Here is a 20,375-nt window from a genome sequence, read left to right on the forward strand (position 1 = left end):
AGTTTTGTGTGTATATCAAGGCTAGTGGGAGTATAGTAACTTTTCTGGTGTTATACGTCGATGACATATTACTCATTGGTAACGACGTTCCAACCTTGAATGAAGTTAAGTCTTGGCTTGGAAAGTTTTTTTCCATGAAAGACCTAGGAGAAGCCGCCTATATTCTTGGGATAAGAATATTGAGAGATAGAAAGAAGAGAATAATTGGACTTAGTCAGAGCACATACTTGGATAAGGTACTAAAGAGGTTTAGTATGGAAAATTCCAAGAAGGGAGAGCTACCTATCCAGAGCAATACCAAATTGAGTAAGACTCAATGTCCGAGTACAGATGAGGAAATAGATGACATGAGTCGTGTACCTTATGCTTCCGTTGTCGGATCGATCATGTATGCTATGACATGTACTCGCCCTGATGTGGCATTTGCTTTGAGCATGGTCAGTCGCTATCAGGGAAACCCAGGTAGAGCTCATTGGATAGCCGTGAAGAATATACTCAAGTATTTGCGAAGAACGAAGGACTGTGTCCTTGTACTTGGTGGCAATGATACTTTGAGAGTAGATGGTTACAGTGATGCCAGCTTTCAGACGGATAGAGATAACTTCCGTTCTCAGTCAGGCTGGGTATTCTTATTAAATGGAGGAGCAGTTACTTGGAAGAGTTCCAAGCAAGATATGGTGGCTGATTCTACTTGTGAATCAGAGTACATAGCAGCAAGTGAAGCGTCGAAAGAAGCAGCTTGGTTGAGGAACTTCATTGGGGATCTCGGAGTTGTTCCAACCATCCAGGAGCCTATGGAACTGTTCTGCGGTAATGAAGGAGTGGTTGCCTTGACAACGGAACCGAGAGATCATGGTAAAACCAGACATATCGACATAAAGTACCATTTCATCAGACATAGAGTAGAAGAAGACCATCTTATAGTGAAGAGGGTGTCATCTGATGATAACCCAGCAGATCCCCTCACAAAGGGTCTGAGTAGGGCTAAGAATATTTAGCATGCTCGGAGCATAGGAATGAAAGATGATATTAGTTTTAGTAGTTACATTAGTTTTCTGAAACTTGTAACAAAGTAAATGTAATTGACTTTTGATGATTAAATAATAAAGTATTATTTATAAGTTTGGGTTCTACCTTTTGTCAATTGTTTATTATTGTGGTTCATTTTTGCATGTTTTACTTCCCGAATAATAAGATTATTCAAACTCCACAGTCGCTCGTACTTTTGGAAGTAAGTAGTGAATCAAGACTGTCATGAACTGGGTTGTAGATTGTCTAAGGATAGACATGGCAATAGATTTGTTGCAACGTTCATGAGTACTCAGAAATTGATAATTGAGTATTGGAGAAACCCTCGCTCAGAGTATTACTTCATGGAATTCATCACGAGTAATACTGAGACGATAATATCTTATAATCTTAAAACGAAGATATATGAGTTGTAATTTACAAGTCGGTCATGCATTGGTGATACGAAAACGCATCAGTAACTTGGTGTTATGAAACATATTGTCATGTATAATTTGATGAGTAAAAGATACAAGCATATGAGTCAACGTTTATTCGTTCCTTTTGCCCTAACCGGAAAAGTGATATTTGTGGGCCCCTCGATGATTTGGTGTTGACTTATGTGCTGGGCCCAGCCAGGACTAAATTGATGTGTTCAAATAGAAGTCCTACATCATCACAAATCAGGAATCGGGAAACATAGATTCTGGACAAAGTGGTTAATTGTATTCCATGTCTTTTGTCTAGGGATATCTAGCAGAACGAAGGATTATATGATCACTTATCTTAGGACACGTAACTAACTGGATCAGAGTTCGGTAGCAGCTTTTTGGAAGCTACAATTCGCTGGTCAAATTTAGAAGGCATACTAGCAATTATAGTTACAGACTTATCCAAGTAGGAGACTGTTGGATTAGGTGTCTAAGCCCATAACTATAATTGGCATGTACTTGAATTGATAGCAGCACAGTCCTTTTGGGTTGCCCTCAAACCTAGCAACCGGACAAGGAAATTATGAAAGGAGATATATTAATTTATTAATGGATTAATAAATTAATATAAATGAATTTATTAATATGTTAAAAGATTAATACATTAATAAGAAATCATTTTGTTTAATTAATTGTTAGCCAGAAATTAATTAGAATTAATTTTGGGGTTAAAAGTATTAATTATAGAGTGTAGGGACTAGTTTGCAATTATCTAATAGTTGAGTTGAAGGCTCTAGAACCCCCTTAGATAAGGGTGGACGAAATCTTTAGGGGAAACCCTAATAATTTCGTCCATAGGGGCTTGGATAAGGCCCTTGGGTTTGCTTAGGCCCTAAGCAAAGGATAACTAGGGTTTCCCCTAAACCTTAGATCCCTCAGCTATATAAGGAGCCTCCTGGTTCATATTTTGGTCACTCTTTCTTTTGAAGAAACTGTAAGGGCCGAAATTTTACATACTCCCTCTCCCCTCTCTCTTTTACTTTCCTTCTTGCTAGTTTGGGTGTGATTCCATTAGAGGCACTACACTTGTGGTGCAAACCTTCCAAGAAGATCAAGATCAAGATCAAGGGAATTATCAATTGGTTACTATAACAATTGAAAGGTATGTAATTACTAAACCCTAGTTTGTTAATTTCGAAATTAGCCTCTCTCCTCTAGGGTTCTTGTTTTGCAATCCAAGTTGTATGTTCAATAGTTAAAACATAGATCCAAAGTAGGTTGCATGTGAACTTAGGAATTGTTTTCTAGTTTATTTGTTTGACCTAAAACCCATCAGTACGTTGGGCGTAGCCTGGGCATACACGGGGCGTAATGGGCGGCGTTTGGAATCGGGGGCGTGCACACGTACGCGTATCGTACCAAAGTGTACAGCAATAGTACTATTTATAATACTACAGTACTTACATTTTTCTCATTTCTTTCATAAAGTGTCAGTACCACTTGAAAGTCAAATACAAACTATTTTCGAGTTCAGATAGTTAAAAACTAGGGAAAAATTACATTTTTACAAACATACATAACATTTCATGCCTTGGTAGAAGGCTATGTTTAGTAAAAAGGGGACCATAATGCTAACCTTATGATTCCTTAATGTATACATCAAAGGATATACATATCAATAGGATCCGACAGATAATAGGATGTGTGCTCTCTACTTCACTTCCTGTTCCTTGTTTGGTTGTGGGCTTGGAACAGATTCACCCAGTCTATCATATATTCGATTCTAGATATATATATATATATATATATATATATATATATATATATATATATATATATATGTATATATATATATATATATATATATATGTTTCGTATACATTAAGTCATCATAAGGGTACCAAGTATGGGTCAAGTCATAGGACAAAAAGTCAATGCACAGTTTTCTAGTACAAAACATACTTTTCAAACCATAACTTTTGGTATACAAAGCTAGAAACGTACCAGTAAAGCATTTAATCCATTTTATTAAACTAGTACAAACTTAAAGGACCTTAGGTGATTAACTGTATAATACCTTAGTTTATACATCATGGTTATATATCATTAATACCCAACAGGTAGTTTCATGTGTGCTTTCCGCCTTACTTCTTGTTCCTTGTTTGGTTGTGGGCTTAGGGCAGATTCATACAATTGACTATCTATTCGAGATTAGATTATATATAGCCAGTATAAACTAAGTGATTATAGAGTAATCACTATGGTCACCATTTTATTATAAGAAATAAGGGTTTTATTAAAGAATCTTTTCATTAAATATAAAGGAACTATTACAATTAACTCCATGAGTAACATGTGAATACACCAGGGTTATATACCACAATGATCAAACAAACAATGGGATGTGTGTTTTCTGCCTTAGAGTAGATGCACACAATCGATTGTTTGTTTACTCTGAGTCTTATATAACTTGTATCCATTTAGTACTCATAGAAAGGATTGTACAGTCATTTTTATTTATCTTTCATTAAAGTAGGAAATATAGGATTTTCTAGAGGAACAGGCGAACTTTTCTAAACAGAACTTACAACTTACTACATTTTACAACTTCATTTTTCAATTAGCTACATTTCACAACAACTTTTTACAACTTACTTACATCACTAAAATCTTATGAACTCACCAGCTTAATTGTTGATCAACCCTTTCAAAATAACTTGTATTCTCAGCAGACTAGTAGACACGTACTCGTGCTGGGAACATAGAAGATGGAGCATAATAGTTTCAAGTCTTTTTTTATTATTTGATTATGTATTCTATGTTTTGTGAACACACACATTGTAAACACTTTCTTTCTAATGAAATGGTTGTTCACTACTTTTCTTACTATGATGGATGTCTTGTGATACTAAACATGACGTCCTTCACTCCCGAACGTTTCCTTCATTCCGGTTTTGGGGTGTGACAAATAGGTATCAGAGCATTGTTTATAGTGAACTAAGTATATCAACCGATAAAAAATATACAACTATAAATATAATGGGGCTTAAGTGCTCTGGATAATGATATATTTTAGGAGTATACTGATAAGTTATAGAAATATACCTACTTGCATATACATGTAAACCAAGTATCACAAGAAGAACAGAATTAAAGTATTTAAAGGTTGAACATTGTCGTCAAACCTGAACAATTACGCAACCATAGCTAGGATCAATATAGCCTGATCAACTATATTCATTCGAGATGTGACCGACATGTGCTTGGGAGCGATGTGGTGTTGCAACAGTCTTAAAACTTACCTAAACTTCAGTCAAGAGAATTCTTGTAACACCGAAATTTTCAAAACAAAATTTTCATTTAAAATCGCTTATCTCTTTATCACTTTTCATAAAAATCCCGTTCTTTTGTTTAAGTTACAATACATGACTATTTTGTTCATTCAATTAATAAACCAGGATCCTCAAAACAAACACTTCCTCTGGTGTGTACAATCGAGCCGGTGCCGTCCCGTGATCCTAAGAAAACCTGAAACACATAACACAAACACTGTAAGCACCGAGCTTAGTGAGTTCCCCAATATACCACTCTATTAGCCACTCGGGGCTATAATCTCTGTTGACCCTCTGGTCCGTGTGTCTTAGTGGGACCCACCAGTCCCAACTCTCTGTGGGCCCTCTGGCCCTGACTATATGGATCCAAAGGCCCTAAATCTGATAACTCTGAATCATGCATATCACATATCACAATAAATCTCAACACATAAATAGCATACAAATACACTGGCACGTAATTCTAAAAATACCACATATAGCACATATTAGCCACTCGAGGCTATAACTATGTGGGCCCTTGGGCCCTAACTCTACGGACCCTCTGGTCCTAGCTCTGTGGACGTTCCGGTCCTAACTCTAATATACACACATCATAAATCACATAGAAATAATGCAGTGCCACACTTCATATAGATAGCATAAAATATCTCTAACACATAACCCTGTTACCACTCTAGGTAAAGTATAGTGAGAAGACTCACCTCCGGTTGCTCAGTAAATCTCTGACTCGGTAAAACTCTGGTCTAGCCTCCGCCTAATCACATGAAATAAGTACCTTATTTAATATAACTCTCAAAGGCTAGACTATGTCCTCTTATGACACTCTCATAAGGGTAAAAGACCATTTTACCCCTCTCATAACTCAAAAGGGCCCACTATAGACCATACCCTAAAAGTCAACCAAAAGTTAACTTCAAGCTTTAGCCTCCAAAAGCTCCTTTCCTTCTTCTTCACTAAGCCACCAATGCCAATTAGCTCAAACAACACTCACACACACCAAGAACGATGGAAGGTTCTCTCTTAGGGTTTCACTCACTGATATGGAGGCTGAGAAATGAGCCTTAGCACCCTTTAAATAGTGCACAAGCCAGATTAGGGTTTTGCACCTGGGCCGGGTACGCCCGACAAAACTCTGGGTACGCCCAGTTTACCTTGGCGACTCTGCGTCCAAATTAAGCGCATGAGTACGCCCACCGTACTCCCGAGTACGCCCAGCGTACTCATTTGCTACATTTTCCAATAAAGGGATAAAAATGACCACAAGAGAAAAGAAGGGGGGTTGAATAGCTGCACCTGAACCTTGGGATGTTAGGTCAAGTACATAGAGTTACAGTACTATAAGAGTATTTTAGGCACTATATAAACAACTTACATCATAACATAAAAGACCCTTACGGATAGGCCTATAATCTTGCAACGTATACTCTCAAGGTTTTATATACTTGAGATCTTATAGACCTAGAATTTGTGACCTACGCTTCACTACCCATTCCTTATTTAGTTGTGGTTATGGAGTAGAATCACTTATTCGAAGGCCTATTTAATCTTGAATTATATACAACTTGTATACATTCTACAATTATAGCATGACTCTGTAAGGATCACCCCATAAAGTTATCTTAAATCTCATAGATTCTTTAGTCACATTCATTCTCGCATGAAGAACCCAGATAGATGTAACCACTTCCTCATAGAAGTAAACAGAAGAGTGAAGGAGGAACAAGAGCAAGTTCATGAGAAGTTTTAAAGAAGGATCAACCGAAGTAACCATAACATCTTATGCGTCACACTAACAAATAATAATATTATTTAACTTAATGAGTTAGTGGAATCACTTTTTGTTGGAATAGTGTCTAAGGCTGTAACTATATTAGTCAAGTATTTGATCCGGTTGTGCATGGTCCTTTTGGGTTGCCTTCACCATAGCAACTTGATAGGATGATTTAATAAGAGAGAGTAAATATTATTAATATATTATGGGAATAATATAATGAATAATATATTGTTATTTGATTAATATAAGTCATAGAATTAATTAGAATTAATTTGGTGACTTAAAGAGATTAATTAAATAAAGGGGTATAAACTGTCAATTGTTTGATAGTTAAACTTTGGACTGTAAATCCATTTGGATATGGTATGGACGAATTCTAAGAGGTTTAGGATAGCTAAAATCGTCCATTAGAGTTATCTAGGAATGGATTTGGATAGCCTTAAGAGAAGATTATCTGATAGGGACTTATCTGTAATCCTTAAGGAGTCTACAAGTATAAATAGACCTCATGGCATAGGGAATTCGTGACTTGACCTAAAGTAAGGAACCTCTGGTCGAATTCCTCCCCTCTCCTCTCTCCTAAATCATCCTCCTTGCTATTGGTGTTTGTAAGCCATTAGAGGAGTGACATTTGTGACTCTAGAAGCTCCAAGACCTCAAGATCAACAAAGAACTCAAAGGTATGATTCTAGATCTGTTTCAATATTATTATTTAGCCTAATTAGTAATTAGAAGTCTTGGATTCAAAGCATGTTTATTAGAAAGCCTAGATCCGAGCATTAGGGTTTTGCATGCGCACATAGGAAAGTTCTTATGGCTAAAACCCATCAGTGGTATCAGAGCGTAGCTTGGTTTTCATTAAATTGTTGCTTGATTAACTGAAACAAACCTGCAAAATTCGATTTTTAGGTTTCTGAGTCATGGACTCGGCGAGTTCCAAGGTGGACTCGGCGAGTAGACCTGACTCGGCGAGTCCCCTTGTGCACTCGGCGAGTCCAGGCGTCAGGAATGGCCAGATTCGGGATTTCTTTGTAATTATCTTATCTAAACTTTCCATAAACTAATTAGATCAATGTTAATTCGTTTTTCTGATAAATATAACTGCAATCTTGATCTAATTAAAGATATTTATCATATAATAAAATATTTAATTTCCTTATATGATAATTAATTAATTATTTTGATAATTATCTTAAAAGAAATCTTGAATAAATCAAATATAGATAATTAGGATATTAATTGTTAATTGGAATTATTTGTTATTTGATCCTCCATGTTTTAAATGTTTAAAACTTGCCCTCAAGTTTTGAAATTTATATTTATGATTAAAAGTTTTAATTTAGACAACTTAAATTTCAAAACCCTAGATTTTAAAAGGTTTAAAATACAACCCTATACTAATATGATATTACTAGTATAATATATATATATGTATAACTAAATGCTAGTCTTACCGTTAGTAGGCCTCATTCACGAAGCCAATCTATAAGGTGGGTATAAGGTTGCGGCCTATAAAATGGCGCTTAATGGGTGTACACTCACACCCACCGCTTGCTTGATTGGTGGAGGGTCGTTAGCCGAACGGGTAGGATAGGGCAACCTCATCCTCTCATTAAAAGTATAATAAGAAATATAAAGTAACTACACATATTTTAAAATTCCCAATCTTAGTTACTTTAGGAAAAGTGAATTGATGCAATCCCATGAAATTACACTTTGCACCTTGCTAAGAAGTTAGTGGAGCGTGTGTGGTTTACCAGCACACTAATTGGTTCTAAGCGAAGGTGGCAAAGGGTGATTCATTGTATATCATAGTTCGATGGAGCGTGTGTGGTTTACCGGCACATCGAATAGGTGATCGTTACAATGAAGGCACCATGTGAATTTGCATGGTTATTCACACCCGCTTTGTGATCCTCGGCATCCCAGTCACAAACGAGAGGGGCATATCGAGATTTAAACATGCCATTGAATAGTTTCAATGAATCTCATCCGAACCTAGGAATTCTCAAAAACACTTAGGACTAATAGTTTAGGTTTTTGTGATGGAGAATTAGTGAATCGTCATTCACTTACCTTCAATTTATTTGCATGTTAGATTACGGCATCCCTTTTCTAATATGTAAATGTCATTGTTGGATCCTAGCCCTAATTTTTCTTATTGGGTGATAATTAGGGATTCATATTCTAATCTATCTTTGTCCTTTTCTAATTATAGATGTCGAACGCAAACAACGCTGCTGCTAGTTCTTTCACGTTGATGAGACTTTGCCAAAAGGTCACCTTCGATGGAACGAACTTTAGCGAATGGATAAGATACATTCGCACCATTGCTCGCTATGAGGACAAGGAGTATGTCCTTAATGAGAAGCTCGAGAAAATCAACACCGAAATCGCTACTCCAGCCGAAATCACCGCCTTTGAAACTCATGAGCGAGATGCAACGAAGGTACATTGCATCATGATTGCTACCATGAACTCCGAATTCCAAAAGTCCTACGAGGACATGTACCCGTACGAGATGCACCAAGACTTATTGGAGAGGTACCACCAAAATGTGAGACAAGAGCGGTATGAGATTTTCACTAACATGATTTCCGCGAAGATGGGTCATGGAGAATCTCTTACCGTGCACTTGCAAAAGATGCAAAGGTATGTCGACCGCCTTCGCAAGTTAAATGTTGACTTCGGGGAAGACTTGGCGATCGACATGGTGCTTCACTCTTTGCCTCCGATGTACAACCAGTTCAGGATGACCTACCACATGAACAAAGAGGAGGTCACCCTAAGCAAACTCCAAGGTCTCTTGAGAGTCGCTGAGAGCAACTTCAAGGACAAGTCTGTTGCACCTACTCCCAATCCGCCCGCTGCTCCTGTCTTGGCTATTGGTCAAGGAAAGGGAAAGAAGAGGAAAGCTTCATCGAAGAACCATCGCAAGGTGAAGGCCCGAGATGGTGCCTCTTCTAGTGGGACCAAAGTTGATTCCGCTAAGCCCTGTCCTAACCCGAAGGAGGCAGAGTGCCACCACTGCCACAAGATAGGACATTGGAAGAGAAGCTGCCCAGAGTACCTGCAAGCAATCAAAGAAGGAAAGATCAAGCCATCTTTCGCAGGTATATACGCAATTAAATCTAACGATTCTAATCATGCTATTTCTTGGGTCCTTGATACCGGTTGTGGTTATCACATTTGTTCTAATGTGCAGGGACTAAGAAGAAGTAGGGATGTGGAGCAAGGAAGGATAAATCTAATCATGGGGAACAGAAGATCGTCGCCTGTGACCAAGATTGGAGTGTATTCTTTAGTGCTTAGGAATAGTTTGGTTTTAGATTTGAACAATTGTTGCTATTCGCCAGAAATGGTCAGAAACATCATTTCATTTCATGGTTTATATAGACAAGGATTTAGATTTTCTTTTAATAATGAGAATGGTTATATTTTGGCTTATCTAAATGGTGTCTCTTACTTTGAAGCTATACCATGTAATGGAATATATGACACTGTTATGATTGTTGATAACTTTGGAAATGATGTTTTGAATATTGATTCTTCCACTACTATGGATAAAGCATCCTTGTGGCATTGTCGTCTTGGACATGTCAACAAGAAACGCATAGCCCAACTCCAAAAGGATGGAGTGTTGGAGTCATTCGACCTTAGGGAAGATGACACATGCGAATCTTGTTTACTTGGAAAGATGACTAAATCACCCTTCACAAGTACATGTGAAAGAGGTGAAGGTCTATTGGACCTAATACATACCGATGTATGTGGACCGTTTAGATCAACCACGAAGGATGGGAACCGCTTCTATGTGACTTTTACCGATGACTGTAGTAGATATGGGTATATCTACTTAATCAAGCAAAAGTCAGAAGCCTTTGAAAAGTTCAAAGAGTTCAAGAATGAAGTGGAGAATCAGTTGGGCAGGAAAATCAAGATGCTTTGATCCGATCGAGGAGGAGAGTACCTAAGTCTTGAATTCCACGATTATCTCAAGGAGTGTGGAATAGTTTCGCAATTGACGCCTCCTAGGACACCGCAGTTGAATGGTGTGGCAGAAAGGCGTAATCGAACCTTATTGGATATGGTTCGCTCTATGATGAGTCGTGCTTCACTATCTATCTCTTTTTGGGGGTATGCCTTAGAGACTGCCGCCCATATCCTTAACCGAGTCCCTACTAAGAAGGTTGCCAAAACACCTCACGAGATCTGGACAGGGAAAGCTCCCTCATTGGCACATATCAAGGTTTGGGGTTGCGAGGCTTTCGTAAGACGAGACACTCACGACAAGCTTGAACCTCGAAGTGAGCGATGTATTTTCATCGGCTACCCGCAGACATCCTTTGGATATCTCTTCTATAGACCGAAGGACAATGTGGTCTTCGTTGCAAGGAGAGGAGTTTTCCGAGAGCGAGAACTCATAAGCCAAGGAGACAGTGGGAGGCAAATCGAGCTTGAAGAGATTCAAGAGTCGATAGATGAAGGAACCTCTACCGCTGGCACTCAACCCGAGGAGGAAACTCCGGTTGAACCGATTGACGAATCCTTACCTCTTAGACGTTCCGATAGAGTTAGAGTTCTGCCCCAGTTTTATGGTTTTCATATTACTACCGAAGGGGACACGTATATTAGTGATGGTACACTAATAAATCTTGATGAACCTAATAGCTATAAGGAAGCCATGGCAGGCCCGGAGTCTGCGAAATGGAAAGAGGCAATGGATAGCGAGATCCAATCCATGTATGATAACCAAGTTTGGAATTTGGTTGATTATGTGCCCGGACGTAAGAACGTTGGGTGCAAATGGATCTTCAAGAAGAAGACCGACGTGGATGGAAACGTGCACACATATAAAGCGCGATTGGTTGCGAAGGGCTTTACTCAAACTCCTGGAGTTGACTATGATGAGACCTTCTCACCAGTTGCGAAGATTAAATCTATTAGAGTGATGCTAGCTATTGCCGCATTTCATGATTATGAGATCTGGCAAATGGATGTCAAGACCGCTTTCCTTAACGGGAAGTTGGTTGAGGATGTTTACATGGCTCAGCCCGAGGGGTTTGTGGATCCGAAGCATCCGAATAGAGTGTGTAAGCTTGAGAAGTCCATTTATGGACTTAAGCAAGCATCTCACAGATGGAATCTTTGCTTCGATGAGAAAGTCAAAGAGTTTGGATTTGTACAAAGCGAAGACGAATCTTGTGTATATGTCAAAGCCAGTGGGAGTATAGTAAGCTTTCTCGTTCTATATGTCGATGACATATTACTCATAGGAAACGACATCCCGACTCTGCAGGAAGTTAAGTCCTGGCTCGGGAAGTGCTTCGCTATGAAGGACCTCGGAGAGGCTTCTTACATTTTGGGAATAAGGATAGTGAGAGAAAGAAGTAAGAGACTAATTGGACATAGTCAGAACACTTACTTAGAGAAGGTACTAAAACGTTTTAGTATGGAAAACTCAAAGAAGGGAGAATTACCGATACAAAGTAATGCCAAGTTGAGTAAGACTCAAAGTCCGAGTACCGAAGCTGAGATAGCAGAAATGAGCCGAGTACCATACGCTTCCGCAGTTGGCTCAATCATGTACGCCATGACTTGTACTCGCCCTGATGTAGCCTTCGCTTTGAGCATGGTTAGCAGATATCAAGGGAATCCTGGCAAAGCACATTGGATTGCGGTGAAGAATATCCTTAAGTACCTTCGGAGGATGAAGGAATGGTTCTTAGTCCTCGGAGGGAGTGATGACTTGAAGGTGCGAGGGTATAGTGACGCCAGTTTTCAGACCGACAGGGACAACTACCGTTCGCAGTCGGGCTGGGTCTTTACCCTAAATGGAGGAGCAGTGACATGGAAGAGTTCCAAGCAGGAAACCGTAGCTGATTCAATGTGCGAATCAGAGTACATTGCAGCGAGCGAAGCGTCGAAGGAGGCAATATGGCTAAAGAACTTCATCGGTGATCTTGGAGTCGTACCTGCCATAAAGGAGCCCATGGAGATTTTCTGTGATAACGAAGGTGCGGTTGCCTTAACCAAGGAACCGAGGGATCATGGTAGATCAAGACATATCGACAGAAAATATCACTTCATTAGACATCGTGTAGAAGAAGGACAACTCGTAGTGAAGAGGATATCATCAGAAGATAACCCAGCGGATCCGCTTACGAAGGGACTGAGTAGGGTTAAGCACTTACAGCATGCTAGGAGTATTGGGCTGAAAGATGATATTAGCATAGATTAGATAGTATTAGAAACGTGTAATAGATAAATGTAATTAACATTTGATGATTAAATAAAGGAGTTTTATTTATGAGTAATGTTATTGTCTTATGTTAATTGTTTAACTATTGTTTCACTTTGCATGTTTTGACTTCCAGAATAATTGAAATTATTAGGAATAATAGAATTGTTCAAATTGTCCACAATCGTTCATATGTTGGAAGTAGATATGAATGAAGATTGTCATGAATTGGTGTGTAGATTGTCTAAATGGTGTTAGACATAGCAAAGGGTTGCTGCAACGTTCATGAGTGCTTATGAACTAGTTTTGAGCATTGGAACAAACCCGCGCTTGCTGGAATCACCTTATGGAATAAGATATAAAAGGGTGATCACAAGACGATAATATCATATAGTCTTAAAACCTAGATATATGGTTTGTTATTTGTTAATTGGTTGTACATTGATAATGCGAAAACGCATCAGTAACTCGGTGTTATAAAACGCATTGTTGTGTATAGTTGGCTAATGAATAAGTAAATGCATATAAGTCGAAGTTTATCTGTAACTTTTATCTAAGAAGGTAAAAGCGATATCTCGGCCGCTCGATGATTTGATTTGACTTATGTGCTGGGCCCGGTCAGAACTGAATTGATGTGTTCAATTAAGTTCTATGTCAAATAAATCGGAGATCGAGAAACCTAAATGCTTGACTAACCATTCCATAGGATTGTCAGCATGATATCTAACAGAGGACTGTACGATCCCTTATCTAAAGGACAAGATTGATTAGATCAGAGTTTGACAGCGTCTTTGAGAGCTACGATTGCAAACCGAATTGTACTTGTATAGTTACTAGACTTATCAAAGTGGGAGACTGTTGGAATAGTGTCTAAGGCTGTAACTATATTAGTCAAGTATTTGATCCGGTTGTGGATGGTCCTTTTGGGTTGCCTTCACCATAGCAACTTGATAGGATGATTTAATAAGAGAGAGTAAATATTATTAATATATTATGGGAATAATATAATGAATAATATATTGTTATTTGATTAATATAAGTCATAAAATTAATTAGAATTAATTTGGTGACTTAAATAGATTAATTAAATAAAGGGGTATAAACTGTCAATTGTTTGATAGTTAAACTTTGGACTGTAAATCCATTTGGATATGGTATGGACGAATTCTAAGAGGTTTAGGATAGCTAAAATCGTCCATTAGAGTTATCTAGGAATGGATTTGGATAGCCTTAAGAGAAGATTATCTGATAGGGACTTATCTGTAATCCTTAAGGAGTCTACAAGTATAAATAGACCTCATGGCATAGGGAATTCGTGACTTGACCTAAAGTAAGGAACCTCTGGTCGAATTCCTCCCCTCTCCTCTCTCCTAAATCATCCTCCTTGCTATTGGTGTTTGTAAGCCATTAGAGGAGTGACATTTGTGACTCTAGAAGCTCCAAGACCTCAAGATCAACAAAGAACTCAAAGGTATGATTCTAGATCTGTTTCAATATTATTATTTAGCCTAATTAGTAATTAGAAGTCTTGGATTCAAAGCATGTTTATTAGAAAGCCTAGATCCGAGCATTAGGGTTTTGCATGCGCACATAGGAAAGTTCTTATGGCTAAAACCCATCACTTTTCACATTATGTGTTATGATTAAGTTCTTACAAACACCTGGTAACAGTTATTCAAGTAACAGATATTCATTCGAGGATAGCCATTTCTATTCATAAAGCTTATTCAGTATAAACTCTTTTATGAATCATTTCCAGAACCCTGTGGAAGTCAGGACCCAATATATTCATAATTAGGATAACCTTGTCTTTCAGCTTTTGGATTATCTCCACTTCTATAGACTTATTCCATGTCATCTTTGTATTCTTTTAGCAAAGATGCCTCCTCGTAGATCAATCAGACACACTACTCCAATAACTCCAACACCTTCTCCACAAATCGATGCGACAACTCTAAATGTTGCAGTAACTACGGCTGTGGCAACAACCATGGCTCAATATCATCCTACCAGTTCTAGCGGAGGTGGAACACCTGTCCATTCTACTCAAGGTGATGTCCCTGTGCACTCGAGAGAGTGCTCCTACAAGGACTTCACTAACTGCAAAACCCCTTTCCTTTAATGGAAATGGTGGAGTCATCGCTCTGATACGATGGTTCGAGAAAATAGATTTGGTCATCGCAATCTGTACGTGCCCAGAAGGGAGTAAAGTGAAGTTTGCTGCCCGCACCTTCTCCAAAAGAGCCCTGACATGGTGGAACAACCATGTTAAGTCACTGACCCTAATGGTGGCTCACTCAATAGTTTGGGAAAACCTAAAAGTGTTAATGTTGGAAGAGTACTACCCAAGGGGTGAAGTACAAAAGTTAGAACAAGAACTATGGGACCTCACAATGTTCGGCTCAGACATTTGGCCTACACTAACAGGTTTACCGACTTAGCAACGTTATGCCTCGGGATAGTTACCTTGGAGAGAAAGAAGATAGAAAGATACATCTGGGGTCTAATTGCCTCGACCCATGGAGATGTGTTGTCTTCTAACCCTGCCACATTTGATAGCGCCAAACGCCTGGACCAGCAACTCATTTACCATGGAGTCTGCCATGGTGTAGAAGTCCTCGTTCCCAAGCCATCAAAGGGAAAGGACTATAATCAGAAGTCTGGGAACAAGAGGAAGAATAAGGGAACAACACAGGAACCCCCACAAGAGCAACAAGCGAGTACTATGTAGGCCGCTACAACATCTGCTGCTCCAGCACCTGCCAGTCGATATGCTGGAACCCTCCCGAAGTGTGGAAAGTGCAGCTATCACCACACTGGAGTATGCCGGGAAATGCGGTGTCTGAACTGCCACAGAAAGGGACACACAGTCCGTTTCTGCAGGGCACCGGCCCAACCGATCTCCCAAGTCCTCGGAGTTGAAGAAAATCAAGCATGTTATGGTTGTGGTGAGACTGGACACTACCAGAGGGACTACCTGATAACAAAGAACTCAGGCGTGGATGGACGCATTCTGATGATCACCGCCGGAGAGTCAACCCCAGAGTCGTCAGCGAGCAGTGGTACGTTTTCGAAATAGTAATTACTTTAAAAAAATTAATTTATATTTATATAATATTAACACTTGGGTAAAACAACTAAAAAATAATTATAATAACTCGCATATTGAAAGAGATCACAGTATTCAAAAGAACTAAAAGATCCGTTTAGAGAAGCTATGATGTCTTAAGCATATACATCAGGGTTGTGCATAACTAAGATGTTGCGGATTTAGAGTGAGTGATTCCGTCTTAATTCTTGTTCCTTATTTGGTTATGGATTTGACGCAGAGTTACTCAGTCGACTGTCTTATTCATCTTAATTATTCATCACTTGTATATGACAGGCGATCGTAGTGGTACCGAGGAGGATCATGATATAAAGTATCAACACCAGTTATCAAAGCACTTTCATTGTATGTACTCACACTTAGCGGTACGATACGTAGGAGTGTTAACATCAAAGGGAAAACAGAAAGCACTAGAACATTTACAAAGAGTACATTGTCTAACACACTAGGAGTACATTGTCGAACACACTAGGGATACATCATCGTATAACAGGCGTTTCTTTCAAATTGGCCAAAAACTTTGTTCTGTAAAGAGTCCGTTACTATCATTCGTCATGTATTGGCGTGGTCCTAAGCATACTAAGTTCATATGTTTCTATCGCCTCGATCTTCAAGTTCTCGAAACCTTCGTCATTCGTATCGACAGTCTGACCTAAACCTCAGTTTTATCTTTCGTATTCTAAACCCCGAAGTACTCATGCGAAGAGTATTTTGTCCTCCGAAGGCTTATCATCAGATGTCTGCAGACCGTCACGAAATACCACTCGTCCAATAGACCAAGTTCGAGCACAGAGGCTATGGATGAATACAGCCCACCTATCACTATTCAGTTTATACGCGAGAGTGGTACATGATTATGATTATGCAGAACTAATATGTGTGTTTCCACTCTATCTCCTGTTCCTTGTTTGGTTGTGGACCTGGAGCAGAGTCGCACATCCGACCATTTTACTAATCATAATCATCTACAACTTGTATACACGGGGTAATGATAGATGGACCAAGTACGAATCCTATCATGAACACCAGGGAAAAGTTGCCAGGTCTACGAGTGGGTATTCTGAAAATCAAAGGAACGCAACCCCAGTAGTACGACTAAGAAATCTAATTTCGGGACCAAATTCCATCTAACGGGGGGATGATGTGACAACCCGAAAATTTTTGCCTTGTATAGCACAACCAGTCAACTTAACTGTAGGTCAGACTCATTTCTGCTATCATTTAGCCTTGTTTAGAGTCCGTTTAAAGGTTCAAAACTCCGTACATTCGAGCATTGAGCATAGAAATGGATCGCGTAAACTCCTAGCACCAAAATCGAGCCTTACACTCCAACATAAGGAGTGTACGGCCGCACACATGGGTGTGCAGCCGCACACCCCTCTCCTGGAAGTACACTCACATTTATAAGTGCAGATCTCAACCTCCTTTAATCCCTTTTCACACTCCCAAGCCTAGAACTCGATTTCTCTCTCAACTATCATCCAATTTTCTGCTTAGATCTTCAAGAATGTAAGTGTTCTTCCCTTGATTTGTTGTTAATCTTTTTAAACTAGTTACATCCTTTGATTTCATCCATTTGAAATCATGTTTTGGATAGATCTTCAAATCTTCAACCATTTCACCAAGAACACACACTTGTTCATGGTGATTTTGAGCCTTCTTGAGCCTCCAGATCGTAAGTACTCTTTCCCTTTGCTTGAATCTTTCTTAGAACACTTGATTTAGTCTTAGAAAATGCCCATAACTCATAATCATATGGTGTGTGCGGCCGCACACACAGGTGTGGTCATACACCCCTTTGTTTAGTGCTTAAAGGCCTCCAAAGTGCCTTTCTAGCTTGACCACTTGTTGAACGATCATCCCACAAGCATTCCTACCTTTGGAAAACACTTTTGTGCACTCATTACCATGAGTGTGCGTCCGCACACTCCCTGGCCGCACACCCATGGCCGCACACTCTTCAAAGTGGTCGTACACTCACTTTTAGTGAATCACATGTGATTCCAACACTTGGTCAAACTGTTTCCTAGTCCCGTAAGGTGTTTCATTGCAATTGGTTGCTTCCAAACACTATATTTATGTCAGTATATGTCATTTAGTACTCATTAAGTCTCGGGAATTCATTCATGGAGCTTCTCATCCTTACACACACATTCGTTTGAATCACCCACATCAGGTGAGTTCATACCCCGTAATGAATCTTTTAACTATTTTAAATGCTTTTAAGGGGAAGGAGGATACAAGTTGAACACAATAATAATTGTGTAAATGTTTGTTATAGACATCTTTCAAAAGATTGCTTATGTCCTTAATAATTGATCAAAACATTTCAATAACTCTTTTTAAGTTATGCTGCTTAATACTTTAACAAAACTCCGTTTTTAAAGTACAAGCATAACTTAGTAGTAAAATGAGTCTTTTCAATAACAGATCAAGTAAAACATAAGTAAAGTATAATAGGTATAGTTTAAGAAGATACTACTCATTACTTCTAGGACAATGAAGCACACAAAAAGTCAGTTCATAAATGAGCCAGAACATACTGTATGAGAAACAAAGAGAACATACTACATGCTAGACAAAGAGAACATACAATACATCTAGTACATACAATACATACTAAGATACTATAACAGAATGAACATACTAAGATGCTATAGCATGGAACAATTAGAGGATCTAACTATACCAATAAATTGCTAACTCATTGTTCTAAACTAAAGGAGATAGTTAAATTGGGTATACATGATCATATAACTTTAATGTGGATTTACACGATGCAACCGCCGGTTTGCCTAGTCGCGTTTGGTTCCCATAATCTTTTGACAGGGGGGCATTTAGTATGGGATCTAGCCATCACATTATACCTTAATAACCAATTTAAGGCAATCAGTACACCAGTAGTACTATTTATAATACTACAGTACTTACATTTTACTCATTTCTTTCATAAAGTGTCAGTACCACTTGAAAGTCATATACAAACTATTTTCGAGTTAAGATAGTTATAAACTAGGGAAAAATTACATTTTTACAAACATACATAACATTTGATGCCTTGGTATAAGGCTACGTTTAGTAAAATGGGGACCATAAAGCTAACCTTATGATTCCTTAATGTATTCATCAAAGGATATATATATCAATAGGACTCGAAAGATAATAGGATGTGTGCTCTCCACTTCACTTCATGTTCCTTGTTTGGTTGTGGGCTTGGAATGGATTCACCCAATCTATCATTTATTCGATTCTCTCTCTCTCTCTCTCTCTCTATATATATATATATATATATATATATATATATATATATATATATATATATATATATATATATATATATATATATATATATATATATATATATATATATATATATACATGTTTCGTATAAATTAAGTCGTCATAAGGGTACCAAGTATGGGTCAAGTCATAGGACACAAAGTCAATGCATAGTTTTCTAGTACAAAACATACTTTTCAAATCAGAACTTTTGGTATACAAAACTAGAAACGTACCAGTAAAGGGTTTAATCCATTTTATTAAACCAATATAAACTTAAAGGACCTTAGGTGATTAACTCTATAATACCTTAGTTTATACATCATGGTTATATATCATTAATACCCAACAGGTAGTTGGATGTGTGCTTTCCGCCTTACTTCATGTTCCTTGTTTGGTTATGGGCTTAGGGCAGATTCATACAATTGACTATCTATTCGATATTAGATTATATATATAGCCAGTATAAACTAAGTGATTATAGAAGTAATCATTATGGTCACCATTTTATTATAAGAAATAAGGGTTTTCTTAAAGAATATTTTCATTAAATATAAAGGAACTATTAAAATTAACTCTATGAGTAACAAGTGAATACACAAGGGTTACATACCACAATGATCAAACAAACAATGGGATGTGTGTTTTCCGCCTTAGGGCAGATGCGCACACTCGATTGTTTGTTTACTCTGAGTCTTATATAACATGTATCCATTTAGTACTCATAGAAAGGATTGTAGAGTCATTTTTACTTATCTTTCATTAAAGTAGGAAATATAGCATTTTCTAGAGGAACAGGCCAACTTTTTTCTAAACAGAACTTACAACTTACTACATTTTACAACTACATTTTTCAACTACATTTTCCAACAAATTTCTACAACTTACTTACATCACTAAAATCTTATGAACTCACCAGCTTAATTGTTGATCAACTCTTTCAAAATACCTTGTATTCTCAAGAGACTAGTAGACAGGTACTCGTGCTGCGAACTTAGAAGATTGAGCATAATAGTTTCAAGTCTTGTTTTGTTATTTGATTATGTATTCTATGTTTTGTGAACACACACATTATAAACACTTTCTTTCTAATGAAATGGTTGTTCATTACTTTGCTTACTATGATGCATGTCTTGTGATACTAAACATGACATCCTCCACCCCTGAAAGTTTTCGCCGTTCCGGTTTTGGGGTGTGA

This window comes from Lactuca serriola, chromosome 3, assembly GCF_051521515.1.
Source record: "Lactuca serriola cultivar US96UC23 chromosome 3, Lser_US96UC23_V15, whole genome shotgun sequence".
In the NCBI taxonomy this organism is placed as follows: domain Eukaryota; kingdom Viridiplantae; phylum Streptophyta; class Magnoliopsida; order Asterales; family Asteraceae; genus Lactuca; species Lactuca serriola.